Source organism: Kogia breviceps, chromosome X, assembly GCF_026419965.1.
Source record: "Kogia breviceps isolate mKogBre1 chromosome X, mKogBre1 haplotype 1, whole genome shotgun sequence".
NCBI classification, from domain to species: domain Eukaryota; kingdom Metazoa; phylum Chordata; class Mammalia; order Artiodactyla; family Physeteridae; genus Kogia; species Kogia breviceps.
Window position 1 is genome coordinate 95870774 of NC_081330.1, and position 19156 is coordinate 95889929.

At 39.2% G+C, this 19156-nt stretch overlaps 1 non-coding gene across 1 annotated transcript; it reads right to left on the bottom strand.

The window, feature by feature from the left end:
- Positions 1-267: 267 nt before the first annotated feature.
- LOC131749095 (U6 spliceosomal RNA) lies at positions 268-374 on the bottom strand. Its single transcript, XR_009333204.1, has one exon. It is a non-coding gene; the product is annotated as a U6 spliceosomal RNA (small nuclear RNA).
- Between the last annotated feature and the right edge of the window lie 18782 nt (positions 375-19156).

The following is a 19156-nucleotide window of genomic DNA, read 5'->3' on the forward strand; positions in this document are numbered from 1 at the left end:
TCACTTTGTCCCAGCTTACCCTTCCCCCTCCCTGTGTCCTCAAGTCCATTCTCAATGTCTGCATCTTTTTTCCTGTTCTGCTCCTAGGTTCTTCAGAACCATTTTTTTTTTAAGATTCCATATATATGTGTTAGCATACGGTATTTGTTTTTCTCTTTCTGACTTACTTCACCCTGTATGACAGTCTCTAGGTCCATCCACCTCACTACAAATAACTCAGTTTCGTTCCTTTTTATGGCTGAGTAATATTCTATTGTATATATGTGCAAAAATATGGAACACTTCACAAATTTGCATGTCATCCTTGTGCAGGGGCCGTGCTAATCTTCTCTGTATTGTTCCAATTTTAGTATATGTGCTGCTGAAGTGAGCACCTTAGTTTAATTTTTGACATAGCTTATTAATAATACCTGAGACATCTCTGCTTACATTTTTTCAGACTCTAATCCCCTCAGGACAGGGGCCATCTCTGTTTTTGTTTTTGGTTTAATTGCTGTAGAGTTAAATAAACCATCTTTCAGTGGGTGACCCTGTAAAGCAATCTTTATTTTGGATGGGTTTCTATAATTCTTTCCAGTCTCTTGACTCCCAGATCTTGCAGCTGCTGCTGGGGTTGTAGTTATAGCTATGTGTACATTTCTACATGTACTCGCATAGAGTGTAGAATCAAGTTTATATGAGTTTTGTCATTGCATTTGAGTTTTAAATTCATTTTTCCTTTGGATAGGAATAAAATTCTTTAACCTAATAAGCAAAGTATTACTATTGCCTTCTCAGGAGCCAAATATAGGAGTCTTTTAATTTGTTTACAGTCTGAAACTCACGATGACAAAATCTATCTTTGTATTTTCTATGTTTACTACATCTGTTGTCACTATGCAGTCTGTGTTTATTGAAAACACAAAACATCTTGTTGCATTAGAAGCAAAACAGCATGACATACAATGTCGGTTCTGATATTAAATTCTACTGGTTTTCAACTTACCTTCATTAGTATGCTAGTATAATTTTTTTTCAGAGGAAAGAGAAATACATTTTTACCTATCCATATTTGAAGTATTTCTTATAGAAATTGGATTAGACAGAAATATTGAAAGCATCAAACCACATTATAGTTAGAATATAGCTCCACTGCCACAAAAAGTGAAAACTAATAAATTTATACTTCTCTGATGAAGGAAGACAACTGTTGGTTGGATCAGCTAGTGATATCAGTAAACATCTACTTAATTAAGTGCGTATTTTGTATTGCATTAGAAGAAGGCCAGATCCTATTGTATTCTCTTGTAGGGAAGGCTGCTGTTAAAACATATTTGCTCACAGTATAATAGTGTTTGGCCACAGAAACTATAATGTTATGATCAACGGCCTATTTTACAAGCACGTAGTCATTTAACACATCAATATGGAGGGTCTACACAAACGTGAGTGAGACACAGCCTGCCCTAAAGAAATTTATAATCTAGCAAGGAGAGGATGTACATAACAAATGGCAACATAGTGATAACAGTTGCACAAGAGATAGAAACAAGAATAGTACCGAAAAAGTTCAGAAGAGAAGTAATGATAGCCACCATGTATTTATTATTATTTATGTGCCATGTACCTTACAAGGGTGATTACTAATACTAATACTCTAATACTAATACTCACAGATGTGAATTGGATACTTACTATGTGCCAGGCACTGTTCTAAGCATAATACACGTGCAGGGGATCACAGTATGCTACCCCAAAATATGCCATTTTGGCATAGGGATAATTTTGAGCTGAAGGCAATTGAGAAACATCAGATGCCTGGGGAAAAAAGCTCTCTGCCCTCCCCTTCATTTGCCTAAAAGCAGGCTCTGTCTCTCAGTGACCTTCAGTGAAGCTGCTTATCAGTCCAGAGATTACACTGAGAGGAATCTACACAACAAACCTGATGGAAACAACCCTTATCTTCCATTAGTTTCCCCCATATATTTACCTTCCCACAGTATGCTGCCCTTGGAAACTTAAAACTTTTTTCCTTTGTCTTGTCCCTTCTCTACAAATTTAATTGTTCTTTGTCAAGATGCTATAGCTATCCCTTTGAGTTACTAATCACTAAACTTTTGTTCCCTCCCCTACACATGTAAGCTGGTAAATGCTTTTAATCCTCATGAAAATGCCATCAGGTAGTTATAATATTCCCATTTTATGGAAGAAACAACTGAGGCTTCAGAAAATTTCCAAAACTTACCCAAGGTCATATAGCTAGTAAGTGAATGAACTAGGGTTGAACCCAAGTTTGCCTGAATTCTGAGTTTATGTTCTCTGAAGTGGCTTTGGGTTTTGTCTTCACTATGCCAGTAACTCACTGTGTCAGCTGTCTATCGCTGGGAAGCAAAGTGCCCAAAATTTACAGTATTAAGACAGTAATGATGTATTATCGCTCCTGATTCAGTGGGTTAGCCGGTCAGTTCTTCCGTTGATATGTCCTGAGTCACTCATGCTATTGCCGTCAACTAAAGGCTCAACTGGGGCTGCTGTGTCCAAGATGGCCTCATTTACATGTCAGGTCCTTGCTGTGGGCTGTGGACGAGAGCCCCTGGACTCACCTCCATGTGGCCTTTCATCCCAGCTTCTTCACAGCATGATGATTCAGCACAGGGGTATCAGGGTTCCAAGAAAGCATGCCCCAGTCCATGAAGGCTGATCAAGCCTCTGCTTGTGTCACATTTGCTAATGTCCAATTGATTGAAGCAAGTCACCTGATCAAACCCAGAGTAAGTGCAGGAGGAGACTATACTAGAACCTAGATATCAGGAGATGTGATTCATTGGGGGCCATTAATGTAACAATCTATGACATTTATCGCACTACTTTAAAAAATCCTCTGAAACTGGGTTCTTCATCTGTAAAATGAGATGGAACTGAGTTACCTCTGAAGTCCTTCTATCACTTGTGATTGGGAAATAGATAGAGGGCATGGGTATACTCTATAAGCATCCTTCCTCTCATCCTTCCTCCATAATCCCTTGACATGCTGCTCACTAACTTCCTCTTTTCCCTCAAAGAGAACCTTCCTAAATCTTCTAACAGTCCCTTCACATATCTCATTATGATCTATATTGTCTACCTTAACTTCGGGGAAAAAAAGAAGAAAAGGAAAATGAGAAAAGTAAAAACTAAAGCACTATAGTGCGATGCTTCTAAAGCTGTGCATTGTAGGCCACTGAAGATCCCTGTGGAACAATGGGGTGAGGAGGGAGGGGGAGTGGGTCTGTGGACGGGGAGGTGGGCTTCAGAGGAAAAAGTACTGAAACAATTTTGTTCATCCACTTTCATCAAATTTGAAATGTAAGGTTAATTGTTATTTTCACAGTGATTCTATCACAGGTGACCCTTGAACAACAGCAGGGGTTAACCCTCATACAATTTATAGTTGGTCCTCCACATCTAAGGATTCAACCAACCACAGACAGTGTAGTACTGTAGTGTTTACCATTGAAAAATGTCACCCTATAAGTGGATCCATGCAGTTCCAACAGGTATTGTTCAAGGGTCAACTGCATTTTCTTTCTTTTTTTATTTTTATTTATTTTTTTAAAAATTTTTTTATTTTTTTTGCGGTATGTGGGCCTCTCACTATTGTGGCCTCTCCCATTGCGGAGCACAGGCTGCGGACGCGCAGGCTCGGCGGCCATGGTTCACAGGCCCAGCCACTCCGCGGCATGTGGGATCCTCCCGGACCAGGGCACGAACCCGTGTCTCCTGCATCGGCAGGCGGATTCTCAACCACTGCGCCACCAGGGAAGCCCTTCTTTCTTTTTTTAAAAAATTTATTTTTTATTGAAGTATAGTTGATTTACAATGTTGTGTTAGTTTCAGGTGTACCGCAAAGTGATTCAGTGATACATACATATATCCATTCTTTTTCAGATTCTTTTCTGTTATAGTTTATTGCAAAATATTGAGTATAGTTCCCTGTGCTATACAGTAGGTCCCTGTTGTTTATTTTATATATAGTAGTGTGTATATGTTACTCCCAAATTCCTAATTTGTCCCTCCCTCCCACCTTTCCCCTTTGGTAACCATAAGTTTGTTTTCTATGTCTGTGAGTCTGTTTCTGTTTTGTAAATAAGTTCATTTTTTTTTTTTTTTAGATTTCACAAATAAGTGATATCATATGATATTTGTCTTTGTCTGACTTACTTTACTTAGTATGATAATCTCCAGTCAACTGCATTTTCTTAATGACGATTGCCTTTTTAGTATAGGTGGGAGATGGAAGAGTGGTGAGTAGGGAAGATGGCTGAGCAGATCCTTCCAAAAGGTTAACTTTTCAGCAATGTTTAAGGTACCATGTTGGCTTGACAGTTGTTAACATTGTGATGAAAGGCTGTTAGATGAAGCAGTGGGGAAAAGCTAGACCTTAACACAAGGAGCGGGTAGCCGAAGGGTCTAGGTCCTTTTACTGTGCTCATAGTGTGCTCATTCTGCCACTAACCAGTGGTGTGGACCCCGTCCCTAAATCTGGCTTCAGGCATGCTTCCTTTCAGTTTCTGAAGTTGTATATCTTTGGATAAACATATTCTGCAAGTACCATTTTAGCTGGCTCATCACTGCTGACATTAAGTTAACAGCATTTGGGGGCTTGGCTAATATTATCTCGCATTGTTTCCAAGCTATTGAGTACATTTGTTAATTTTGAATTTTTTCATAGTTACTGTTATATTGATCCACAATTCATGTAAATGGGTCAATGACTCACAAGTGGTTCGATGAAAATTGTGATATAAATGCTCCAACTTAAAATAATGTCATAAATATAATCAACAAGCTCCAATTTAAGTTTTCCTGCGAGTCTGTAAATGCCAGTACAAGTGAATCTGTTAGTGATGATTTCTGACAAGTAGCTGAAAAAGAAAAGTTTGATTTGGAACTATAATGAGCAATATCTGAAAAATGGATTTTATTGGACCTGTGATCTGTTTAAACCTGCCCAGGACACAGTCTATTATGTAACTTTGTTAAATAGTGGAATGAAGACATTGAAACTCTTGTCATTTTTCAAATCAGAGTGATCTCCCTGGTAAATTTATTGTGTTTCTTCAAAACAAGCATAAAATAATGCTTCCCATTACATAAATTATGAATTTTATACCTCAAGATAGAGAAAAGACCAACCTAAAGAGGCACAATTCAAAGTTGCCCTTCTTGGGGCCAACACACACATAAATCACATTACTTCTGGAAGCTTATAAAAGCCAGTTCAAAACTGATGATACATATGATGCTCAAAGAAAAAGCAGATTCGCTACTGGTAAAAATAATATCACGTACTAGGTTGGTATTTTGCTTTACAGTGAGGTGAAACCACTGAAGTGCCAAGTGTGACTCAGTGCTTAGCAAATATGGAGCACATATAGGAAGAGGAAGGGCTGCCTGACAGCTTGCTCGGGTTCTAACTGATAAGTCATACTATAAGAGGAGAGAGATTTTGTTCACTAGTGGTTATTTGATGAGCCACGATGTAGCCTAGCAAAGTGGGGGGGGGGGGTGTACCTGGAGCAGGTTCAACCTGATGCCAATCCACACCCTCCTGTATTTATAGAAAATAATTCGTGGGAAACAACCAAACCACCAGAGTTCAGCTGCGTTGCAAGAAAATCAGAAGCTCTGTGTGTGATTAAATCACATGGTTTTTTGGCACCATGTGGGGAGAAATGAGCAGTATGTAAAAAACTAGAAGCCTGCTTCTCCATACTGAAATATGCTCTCTGGTGAGGGGAAAGTTGCCCACATGAGTTTGGGAAACAAGGAATGTGATTACAACAAAAAAAGTCTTTGACACAGCTATAATGTTAGTAAAGACCATTTCGATGATTTCAAGTGGCTTGTTCACATAGTGTATCTTGGTCAAATAATCAGTGTCTTGAACAGACCGAACTTGTCACTTGAAAGCCTGTGTTTAATCATTCGTTCTACAGCTATATACTGAGTGCCAGCAATGTGCCGGATGGATGGTCAGACGAAAAGCTCTCTCAAATTCCCAGTCTTTGAGTAACACAGTATACAGATGAACTACCTACATTTCCAAAGAGGCCAGTGTAAATTATTTTTTTTCCTTCAAATTGTAAAGTAAAAAATATAATTTTCTGTATACAAAACAACATGTTCAGTGGTCAGCAGTACTTACATACTCATAGGGAGGTAAATACCTAATTGATCTAGTCAAAATGACAATGTGACTATATTGACAGAATGGCCATAAGTGGAATGGGAGTCATGCCTGTATGAAAGAGGTAAATCCTCTTTTACTATAGAGAGGAGTCAATAGGTAGGGCCTGAAACTACAAAATCAAGAATATTTGGAGATATCGGGGTAAATACAGTCAGTTAAAAGAGTTGAAAATTGTTGCCTCTGGAGATACAGGCTTGTGGGACTGAGGAATTGCTGTTCTTTGCAACAATCCTTGTATAACTGTTAAATTATAGGAACATAAACTTTGCTTAAAATTTTTTTTAATGTCATAGAAAATTTGGAAAATAGAGAAAATCATAAATAAGATAAAAATCCCATTTCACCCAGTCATTTAAATCCTATACAATAGCTTCAGAATGGTTTTAAAACAACTCTAAAATTGCTTTAAAATAGCTTTTTAAAATCAGAAGATTGGTATGTTTACCTTTTTCATTTTTCAATGATAACAAGAATGATACCTTGCATGTCAACATTTGAAATCTTTTTTATGCAAAAAGAAAAAGCTGCCCCACCACGAAAGTAGAGTATCTGTTAAAAAAAAAAAGCGGCTAACTACCTTTTTATAAGAAAGTAAAGCATAATGGCACTAAGTTAGATATTTTTTTAATGCTCGCAATGATTTTCAAAATTCATCTAATGCTAGAATAATTATGAGTATGAGAAGATAGAAATGAACTCTACTAACTGCACCTTATAGAATTGAGGGATCTGCATTTCCTCCAATATGACTTTTCAACTGAGAGACTAAACCTGCACAGCTCAACTTCCTCCTGCCACCCTCCCACCCTCCCACCTTCTCCCACCTCCATTTGTGGACTATCTGGATCCAACTATAGGTGAAACAAAGACTTTGAGTTTATATCGGTCTTTAGACAAACTTCCTTCTTAATACATAGTTTTCCCAGTGCAGATGACAATAGCTTAAACACACACACACACGCACGCACGCGCGCGCGCTTTAAATTGGGGAAGGGTTCAAATCCAGAGGAAATGAATTGGCTGCCTGCCCCGGGTGGGGTATGATCTCATTTAGCTCCTAGCCCTGGAGACACAGCCAGGTGATTATGGCATAGCAGATTGCTGAAAAGGCTGGTCTTTTTTTGTTTTGTCTTGTATGTTTGTTTTTAATGGTCTGATGTTCTGGATGTTTCTCCATTGAATGTAGGGTCTCAAAACTCAGTGCAGGAGATGTACTCTCAAAACACCCTCAAAGGACAGACCCACTTCCACCGCTCCATGAACTGTCAGAATGCACTAGATATTCTGGAGTGAGAAATGTTATTTTGAAATCTGCTTATGGGCAGGAAGACTGACATCAGGGAATGGGGCTGTTGGCAGCTTTCCTGTCTCCTGATATACTCAGGGCTGACTGTGCTGGTCACATGCTTGCTTTTAGTTCCCTGAGGAAGTGTGTTGAGTTATAGAGAAACTAGCCAGAAAAGATAAGCCACAGACGGAGTTTTCCTGGGACCCACAAACAAGCTTTGTATAGTCTCTGATTAGCCAGGTGCTGCAGCAAATTTTGTCTATGACTTTAAGGATTCATATCTGATTGAGAGTTATTTCCTTACTCCACCATCTCTGACTCATGTGAAAAATGTTCTCTTCTTTATACTCTTTAACAATAGCATGTTTACTGATCTGCGAAGAGTGCTGCTTTCATTTTCCTTTTGTTAAATGATTGGGTGACATTATTATGAGCCTTGTCTTCTTCTTCTGTGCTTTTCTCTGAAAAATGAATGATTTCTCTCTTGCTCTAGGTCTTTCTGGTTACAATAAAAGAAAATGGCTTCCCAGTCTCCTTTTCCTGCTCCTGGGCCATTAAAACCCGTCATTTTTGGAAGGAGGTATGAGACAGTGTGAGTTTAATTTCTCCAGCAAGGCTATCTACTCCAGACAGAACCAGGGAAATTTGGCTTTATTTTTTATTTCATTTATTTCCTCATGCAGTTGACTTTCTTCAACCACTGTTCTCCTATGGAGATTATTTATTTTACATCCCGGGATACTGTAATTTGAAAAAGAGAGAGATAGCATTGTTAAAGAGAAAAACCATAGGTCCAAAATGGCATCACTTGTACTAAAGCCCATGAAACCAAACCTGGATTTAATACCTAAACTAATTGCCATTTCCACCTTCACCACAAATGTAATCTTAATCAACCAGTATGTACTTTTCTGGTCAGCACCAATGAGGTAATCTGCCAGCTGGGCCCTCTCCATCCCCCAGAGGAAGAAGAGGCAATCTGCATGATAAAACCCTTGCAATTCCCTTTTCCCCAAAAGGAGAGGTCTTGCCCTAAAAATAATCCTTCCTTTTCTTTTGCTAATAGCTCCCTTGCCCCACCTTTCTTCCTATAAAAACCTCCCATTTTGTACAACCCCTCTGAGTGTACTTCTAGTTGCTAAGTGGGATGAATCATTAAATAAGACCAATTAGATCTTCAAATTTACTTGGTTGAATTTTTTTTCTAACAATATTATTAGCAATGCTGTATGCTATTTACAACTATGATTATTTTAATATAAACATTAGAGGTAAAAAATAATCAGCATAATTTGACATTCCTGTCCTTTGCATAAAGGAAAAACTTAATAAACATGGTTTGAAAGAATGAATTAAGTAACTAGATTATTCTTTACTCAATTTGGACTTGTAGAAATAGTTCACTAACTGCAGAGTGGATAACTTATTAGTCATGTCTACTTTGCCCCTTCACCCTTCTGCATATGTAGGTTTCTACTTTATTAATGGGTCTCTTGCTGTAAGCAAATTTAGAACATCATAAGACTTGAACTTTTTGCTTTGGCAATAAATTTAAAATGGTCAAACATTAAAAACAATATAAAAAGGTATATCTAATGAGAAGTCTTACTTCCCATATCTACCTACCCTGTTCCTCATCCTCAACAGCTTCTATTAGTGTTGAAGAATAGCAGAATATGCCCTTTCAAAATATGCCTCTTTGGCCTAAAGATTATTTTCATCTGATTATTTTTGAGAGGCTGCAGACACAGGAGAAACTCTGAAAACAGAGTAGAAATTACCCTTTTTTAAGGGAAATTTACATTTATAAGGGAAATCTCCATTTGTAGGGGTATCTTCCTCTCTGTACCTAAAAGAGAAGGGTGACTCTAAATCCCAAGAAACTCAGTGGAGGCGGCGCCTGACTTGAATCTGCATAACAAACTTCCTCTTGTTTACTGTGCTTTTCCTGATAACTTCCCATAACTGACCTCCCCAGTCCACAACATCTTTCCTTTGTCTTTAGCTGGAGATGGTATTTAAGGTGATGGCTTAGGCCATTTGGGGGGATTTTACTCAGTTTTCCTGGGTATCTCCCATGTGTACATGAGGTATATACATCTTATTAAACTTCTCTTTTTCTCCTGTTAATCTTTTTATTACAGGGGGTCTCACACAAGAACCTAGAGTGCTAGAGAAAAATTATCCAGCCCCTCCCCCCCCAGTTTCGGCAACCCAGATGGGACCCACTGAGATACACTACTTGCTTCAGAGCCTGCAGATGGAATCCTGGAGAACTGGAAGAAGCCAGTGAAGGGTAAGAATTCTTACCAAAGTCAGCTCTCTGTCTGTAGTTCCCAGTCAAGAGAGAAAGGTAAAAATTTCATGTTGTCCCTTCCTCTCCAAATTCAGATTAGCAGGAGAAAAGCATTTGTAAGACTTAGTTCTTTGGATTGTGATGCTGGTTTGTTAGACCTGAACGGTCTCCGAGGGATCCCAGCTCGCCCAAGAACCGCCAAGAGTTGAGAGTCGCTGCAACACGCAAGAGGTTTATTAGGAGCCGGTGCACCGGGGTTCCTTGGTCCTCATGCAGGAGGCCGAAGAGGAACCCCCCCCAAGCGGAATCACATACATTTTATAGCTTTCATTTTTCATTATGCAAAGTGTGGATATATCAAGGGTTTTTTTCTCATTGGTTTGTTTGTTCCGGACCGGAGTGGGGACTTGGCTCTAGTTCCTTGATTGGTTGGCTGTCGGATGCCTACTTTACATTTACCGGAGTGGGGTCTTGGCTCTAGTTCCTTGATTGGTTAGCTGTCGGATGCCTACTTTACATTTTCGTGTTTTTGTGGTGGGGGGTTGAGTCACATGAGTTATGGGTGGCTAGGGCGACCTTTAAACTCTGGCTTAATCATTCTTATCACCCGCCATACTTGTTTGCTCGAGGTCTTATCCCCCGCCATACTTGTTTGCTCGCGGTTAGGGCATGTCTCAGACATGTCCTGTTTTCCAGGCCTTTGTTGTTTGCTCGGAACGGTTTCTGCCCAGGGGGGACATTCCAGTATCTTATTGCCAGCCGAAAAAGCTCAAAGCTCAAAAGTATCGATAGGGAAGTAGGGGTGTAAGTATAGTTAAGGCCCTACAGGTTAAAATTTGGTTTGAGGGTACCTATTAGTTATCGAGCTTTTCCCTCCCAGGGACAGCCACTGTTCTCCTGTTTTTTTCATTGTATGTTCTGAGAACTTGGCTTGGCTTTCTGCCTGCCCAGGGCATTGAGATTTTTGGTTCTGCATATGCAGGTGGCTCAACTGTCAGGTTGGGGGCACTGAAAATATGGCCAGACAGAATGTGGGTTGCACCCCATTTGCAGCTAGCATGTTACTGACTTGCCAGCTCTCAGGGGAATTGTCTGTATCTTTCTTTTGGTTGTCTTTGGGCATGGCCCTAGATCTTGGGGGGATAGTATCTTTTGTGCTCTCTATGGGGTGGGGACACCTCTTGCATCCATGGGTAAGTCATAAAGGGCTAATTGGTTTTGATTTTGAGTCATTTGATAATATGCCTTTGGTTTAAAAGAAAAAGGGGGAAAAAAAGTTGTTCAACACTTCCAGGGATATTTACTGTTTGTCCTGACTGAAAGTGATAAGATGTTTGATAGAATTTTTTTTAAGTAGCTCTATGGTCAGAAGTTGGCCATATTGGAAGCTGATAGTCAGAGTTTGATAGGAACTGTTTTTTTAAACCTTCTACCATAAGATAGGTAGACCAGAAAATTACTTACTGGTTGATTAAGACAGAAATCTTTTTTTTTTGTCTTTGTTGCTGCATGCGGGGTTTCTCTAGTTGCAGCAAGCAGGGGCTACTCTTCGTTGTGGTGCATGGGCTTCTCATTGCGGTGGCTTCTCTAGGCACGAGCTCTAGGCAGGTGGGCTTCAGTAGGTGCAGCATGTGAGCTCAGTAGTTATGGCACACGGGCCCTAGGGTGCACAGGCTCAGTAGTTGTGGCTCATGAGCTCTAGAGTGCAGGCTCAGTAGTTGTGGTGCACAGGCTTAGTTGCTCCGCAGCATTTGGGAACTTCCTGGACCAGGGATCAAACCCATATCCCCTGCATTGGCAGGAGGATACTTAACCACTGCACCACCAGGGAACTCCCTGATAGGAATCTTTTGATTTCCATCTTAGTTGGAAATCTCCCTGATGTAAAGAAGCAAATTGAAGAGAATGTAGTTGGATCAGTCCCTTATATCACTCAGATTGCAACCCAATTCTTTGAGGAATTAAAAACAACTCTTCTTGTCTTACTAATTGAGTATAAGAACAGAAATGCAGCTCTAAAAGCAATTTAAAGCCCATCTATCCTTTTTTACCAACCCCCAAACCTCCCCTATTCATCTCAAAAGGGTTGTAGATATTATAAAAGATCTGGGCTTAGGAAACAAAATCCCGGAGAAAGTTACATCTTTCTTCTGTGCCTTTGAGATGTAAATATTCTACCTTGTCTTCTCTAGGAACCCAGAGCCATCTCTTGGAAATGCCAACTACAGGGAGGTAATTCTTATAAGAAGGGGAAAGTAAAAAAAAAAAAAAAAGAAAGAAAGGAAAAGAAAAGAAAAAAAGAGGGGCAATTTGGATACCAGGGAATGAAAATCTTAAATGTCTTCTCCATTAATATTAGTAAAAAACTTTAGCCATCTGAGCAGGTAACTTTAACTTATGTCATCTGCCAAAAACACAATTCAGACCCAACTGTTCTTTTATAAACTAGTGCGTTTTGCATTGTTGTACATGTCTAATGGCTAAAATTTTACAGCAAAAGCTATAACATCTCTTCATCTGTCTTTTTGTTTCTGTATGTCAGATAGATAGATACATAGACAGATAGATAGACGGACAGATAGATAGACGGACAGATATGTTATAGACGTGTGATTTTTCCACCTCTGGATGGTATTGCCAAAATTAATTTGTGAACTTTAATTGGCTTAAAGAAAAAGAAATACTTATATAAATTAAGTACGCCTAAAAGTCTCAAAAATATAGAAACTAACCCAAATGTTTTTCAAGTTCATGTGATCTGGGACAATCTTAAGTAAATAAAAGCTGGTTTAAGTTTGTTGATTTGATTAAAATAGGCATGTCTTCAGAGTTATCAGCATTTAATATAATGCAGACACAGAACTTTTATTCTACCCAAGTTCACTAGTAAAATAAGTTCGTGTTATCCCTGTTAGAGAATTCATTAGCAAGAACCAAAATCTTAAGATGATGGTTATCTGTTCAATGTCTCATGAAATTCTTATGAGTAATCTAAACATAATTGTTAAGAACAAGTGAATTAAATGAATGTAATTAAGATAAAAGTTTATAAATTAACTTTTCTACAACAATTATGTTTTATGGTATGTCTACTTAAAAATAGTTTCTAAAATCTTTTTGGTAACTTGAAACCTTAGAGCGAGACTAAGTTAAGTTAAATGATGGATGTTCATTGAGTATACAGATTATTCCCAAATAAGATTAAATATTGAAATATTAATTACTGAACAAAGGTTTATCTACTTTTGCTTTTTACAAAGGAATGAAAGATATTTGGGTTTTTCAGTAAACATGTTTTGTAACTCATTGAAAAATTTACTATGAGGAAGAATATGCTTCTAGAAATTATGAAATGTATCTGTAAATTTTCCAGTATAGAGAATGCTGGTGTAACAGTTCACAAGTTCTTACTTAGTTTTCACTATCAATTAAGGTTTCTAGGGGTTAAGAATTCTAATTAGTATATGTAATTAAAACTACTAGAAATACAGGCATAGCTTGTTTTACTGTGCTTTGCTTAATTGTGCTTCTCAGTTGTTGCATTTTTTTTACAAGTTGAAAATTTGTGGCAACCCTACCTCGAGCAAGTCTATTGGTGCCATTTTTCTAACAGCATTTGTTCACTTCATGTCTCCATGTCACATTTTGATAATTCTCACAATATTTCAAACTTTTTCATTATTATTATGTTTGTTATGGTGATCTGTGAACAGTGATCTTTGATGTTACTATTGCAACTGCTTTGGGGAGCCACAAATCAATGATGAAATTAATCTATAATTGTTGTGTATGTTCTGACTGTTCCATCAACCAGCCGTTCCCCCATCTCTCTCCCTCATCTTGAGCCTCCCTATTAACTGAGATAAAACAATACTGAAATAGGGACAATTAATAACCCTACAATGGCCTCTAAGTGAAATGAAGAGTCCCACTGTAGGGCCTTAACTATACTTACACCCCTACTTCCCTATCGATACTTTTGAGCTTTAAGCTTTTTCGGCTGGCAATAAGATACTGGAATGTCCCCCCCTGGGCAGAAACCGTTCCGAGCAAACAAGTATGGCGGGGGATGAAACCTCGAGCAAACCAGTATGGCGGGTGATAAGAATGATTAAGCCAGAGTTTAAAGGTCGCCCTAGCCAACCATAACTCATGTGACTCAACCCCCCACCACAAAAACACGAAAATGTAAAGTAGGCATCCAACAGCTAACCAATCAAGGAACTAGAGCCAAGTCCCCACTCCGGTCCAGGAACAAACAAACCAATGAGAAAAAAACCCTTGATATATCCACACTTTGCATAACGAAAAATGAAAACTATAAAATGTATGTGATTCCGCTTGGGGGGGGTTCCTCTTCGGCCTCCTGCGTGAGGACCAAGGAACCCCGGTGCACCGGCTCCTAATAAACCTCTTGCGTGTTGCAGCGACTCTCGACTCTTGGCGGTTCTTGGGCGAGCTGGGATCCCTCGGAGACCGTTCAGGTCTAACACCACAACTCTCACTTTAAATCAAAAGCTAGAAATGATTAAGCTTAGTGAGGAAGGCATGAGATATGCCAAAAGGTAGGCCTCTTACATCAAACAGTTAGCCAAGTTGTGAATACAAATGAAAAGTTCTTGAAGGAAATTAAAAGTGCTACTCCAGTGAATATACAAATGATAAGAAAGCTAAACAGCCTTATTGCTGATATGGAGAAAGCTTCAGTGGTCTGGATAGAAGATAAAACCAGCCACAACATTCCCTCAAGCTAAAACCTAAACCACAGGAAGGCCCTAACTCTCTTCAATTCTACAAAGCTGACAAGAGGTGAAGAAGCTGCAGAAGAAAAGTTTGAAACTAGCAGAGGTTGGTTCATGAAGTTTAAGGAATGAAACCATCTCCATTACATAAAAGTGCAAGGTGAAAAACCAACTGCTGATGTAGAAGCTGCAGCAAGTTATCCAGAAAATCTAGCCAAAATAATCAATTAATAAAGGTGGCTACAGGGACTTCCCTGGTGGCACAGTGGTTAAGAATCCACCTGTCAATGCAGGGGACACAGGTTTCATCACTGGTCTGGGAAGATCCCACATGCCGTGGAGCAACTAAGCCCATGCGTCACAACTACTGAGCCTGTGCTCTAGAGCCCACGGGCCACAACTACTGAGCCCGTGTGTCACAACTACTGAAGCCCGCATGCCTGGATCCTTGCTCCGCAATAAGAGAAGCTACCACAATGAGAAGTACGTGCACCACAACGAAGAGTAGCCCCCTCTCACCACAACTAGAGAAAGCCTGTGCGCAGCAATGAAGACCCAATGCAGCCAAAAATAAAAAATATAATAAAATAAATTTTTTAAAAATTAAAAAAAAAATCAAGGTGGCTACACTAAACAACAGATTTTCTATGTATAAGAAACAACCTTATCTTGGAAGAAGGTGACATCTAGGACCTTTATAGCTTGAGAGGAGAAGTCAAGTATATCCATACAATGGAATATTATTCAGCTATGCAAAGAAATGAAGTTCTGATATATGCTACAACATGGATAAATGTAGAAAACACTTTGCTAAGTGAAATAAACCAGATACAAAAGGTCAAATATTATATGACTCCACTTATGGGGTACCTAGAATAGGCAAATTCATAGAGACAGAAAATAGAATAGAGGTAACCAGGGACTGGGGGGAGGAGGAATGAGAAATTATTGTTTCATGATTACAGAGTTTCTGTTTGGGGTGTTGAAAAAGTTTTGGTAATACATAGTGGTGATTTACAATAGCCAGAACATGGAAGCAACCTAAATGTCCATCAACAGATGAATGGATAAAGAAGTGGTACATATATACAATGGAATATTACTCAGCCATGAAAAGAAACGAAATTGAGTTATTTGTAGTGAGGTGGATGGACCTAGAGTCTGTCATACAGAGTGAAGTAAGTCAGAAAGAGAAAAACAAATACCATATGCTAACACATATATATGGAATCTAAAAATAAGGTGGTTCTGATGAACCTAGGGGCAGGATGCAGAAGTAGACAATGGACTTGAGGACACAGGGAGGGGGAATGGTAAGCTGGGACGAAGTGAGAGAGTAGCACTGACATATATACACTACCAAATGTAAAATATATATCTAGTGGGAAGCAGCCACATAGCACAAGGAGATCAGCTCAGTGCTTTGTGACCACCTAGAGGGGTGGGAGGGAGGCACAAGAGGGAGGGGATATGGGGATATATGTATATGTATAGCTGATTCACTTTGTTATACAGCAGAAACTAACACAACATTGTAAAGCAATTATATATACTCCAATAAAGATGTTAAAAAAAAACATAGTGGTGATGGTTGTACAACCTTGTGAATGTAATTAATGCCATTGAATTATATTCTTAAGATGGGTAAATGGAAATTTTAATTATATATGTATATATTTACTACAATTAAAAAAATTAATAATGTAATATACTAAAAGACACTGAATTGTACACTTTAAATGGGTAAATTATATGATATATGAATTATATCTCAACAAAGCTGTTTTTTTAAAAAAAAGGTAGCACATTTTTCTGCATCTTGCTGTTTTACTTTTAATAATATATCTTAGGGAACTTTCCAAATCAGGACATAGATAAATTCTTTGTTCTTATTTTTTTATTTACTTATTTACTACAGCTGTTGTTGTGCAGATATACTATGGATTATTAAGCAGTCCAATAAGGCTGGACACATGGGTTGTTTTAAGTCTTTTGCTATTTCAGACAGTGCTACAGTGAATAAGTTTATACACACACAAGTGAATGCATCACATGAACATATCAAGTCTGTTGTAATACTTATGAATTTTAATTAATCTGTTAAGTGAGAATTATACTGTCCAATTATTATAATTGTTGTTGAGAGTATTTTGTGTGTTTTAGGGCCATTTGTATTTCTTTTGTCTGTGAATTGTGTATGTGTCTGTTGCTGTTCTATTGGTGTGGCTGGTCTTTTATAAATTCCCTTTTAAAGGAGCTTTTATATATTAGGGAGGTTAGTCTTTTGCCTTTGATAAGAATTGCAAACATTATTCTGTTTGTAATTTGTCTTTTGATTTTGCTTATTTTTTATGCTTAAGTTTTATTGGTTTTTTTTGTGGTACACGGGCTTCACTGCTGTGGCCTCTCCCGTTGTGGAGCACAGGCTCCGGACACGCAGGCTCAGCGGCCATGGCTCATGGGCCTAGCCGCTCCGCAGCATGTGGGAATCTTCCTGGACCAGGGCATGAACCCATGTCACCTGCATCGGCAGGTAGACTCTCAACCACTGCGCCACCAGGGAAGTCCCTATGCTTAAGTTTTAACTTTTACATAGTCAAATTTATCAAATTTTGAGTCATTTATAAAAGGTCATCCCTGCTGCAAAGTTATAAAGGAATTTGCCCAGTTTTCTTCAATTAGTTTTATTATTTTAATTTCTACATCTAGGTATTTGAGCCATTTGGAGTTCATCTAGGTACATGTTGTAAGGTATGGATTTAGCTGTATGTTTTTCTAGATGTCAGATATCAGCCTTAGTTGTTCCAACAGCAGTTTTTAAAATAAAGTTCATATTTACCTGACTACTTGAGATTCCACCTTTATTGTATACTCAATTCTGGTATATATTGTTTTTGTTTGGGGGTGGTTTATTTTGGCCATGCCACGCAGCTTGCAGGATCTTAGTTCCCTGACCAGGGATTGCACCCGGGCCCTGGCAGTGAAAGTGCCAAGTCTTAACCACTGGACTGCCAGGGAATTCCCTGTATGTATTGTATTTATTTCTGGACATTCTATTTCAGTCTCTTAGTGTGTCTGTCTGCTCATATACCAGTATCACACTGTTTTAACTAGTAACTTTAAAAAAATTACATTTTCATGTGTGGTCAGGCTAGTCCTCTCTCATTGCTCTTCCTTTTAGCATTTTCCTGTTTATCTTTGCTTATTTTTCTAATCAGTACTCTTTTATCACTACTGTGACCAAGCAGGTCCCTATGGTGTCTTCCCAGGACAGACCCCTCCCCCATATCCTCTGCTTTAGCTCCTGTCTGAAGTACCTAGATAATAGTATCTGCTGCACATTTCTGGAGTTGTTTTAAAGATGCAAAAACCCCCACCAAATGGAATAAATTAACTACTTGATGACCATGAGCATGTAGTCCCCAGACCTACTGGTGCCTAAGGATTGATAATGTTAACCCCTGTTACCTCACCATCAACCAATCAGAGAATTGTGCACGAGCTGATCACTTACCCTGGGACTCCTCCTCCCTCACCTTGCCTTTAAAAATGCTTTGCTGAGACCCATTGGGGAGTTTGGGCTTTTTGAGCATTAGCTGTCTTGGACTACTTGTATGGCACCTTACAATAAATGCTGCACTTTCCTTCACCGTGTTACCAAGTCCAAGCTCACTCTGCTCACCGCATGACAGGCCAATAAATCGGGAGACAAGGTGTTGAGGCAAAGAGTAGTGACTTTATTCCAAAAGCCGGCAGACCAAGATGGCAGACTAGTGTCCTAGAGTGTCTTATCAGTGTCTGGATGCTAGTTTCTTTTATAGAACAGAGAGGGGAGGAGGGGAGGAAGTAAAGTAAAAAGGCCATAAGTCTTGCAAAATATCTCCTGGTTTTGGCCAGCCTTGGGGAGGGGATGTGTTCATTTCTTCTTCTCTGCAGCCCTTCACAGGTGGGCAGGGTCAGGGTGCTTCCCTGTGAGCTGAACAAAGGCACTTTAGTTTAACATTCAGGCAGGGGGGCAGGGTTTCCCGAGGCAGGCCATTACCTATGCCAATAGCTATAGATAGAACAAAAGCAATGGAAAGCAAAGGTCAAAGTAAAAGAAACAGATCCAACACAGAGTCAGATTTTGTTCTTCCCTGTTACAACCACAACCTGGTGTCAGTCAATTGGCTTTACTGCAGGCAGGTGAGCAGACCCAAGTTTGGTTCAGTAACAATACCTTATAAACTATTTAGTTCTGAAACCAAGCAGGACCCTGTGGGGCCCTCCCTGGTACAAATCCTTTCCATGTCCCCCATTTCTTGTTTGTAGGAAATAGGCTTCATTCAGCCTCCTTGACCTTCCCTGAGTTCCAAAGGGCAGATTCAAACAGTTGGCTAATTAGTGAAGGAAGGGGATGTAGAAACAAGGGAGGAGCTGTCAAGAAACAATAGTGCAGACTTGGGGCAGGGTCCTGGTTCCTCCTCAAGGAATATACATAACAATACCTTCGAGTTCTGCAGGAACTAACGCCCCCACCCAGGTGGAGGATGGTAACTTCAGGTAACTTTTGCCTATAAAAACTTCTCCCCTAAGACCATTGGGGAGTTTGGGGTTTTTGAGCACAAGCCACCTGTTCT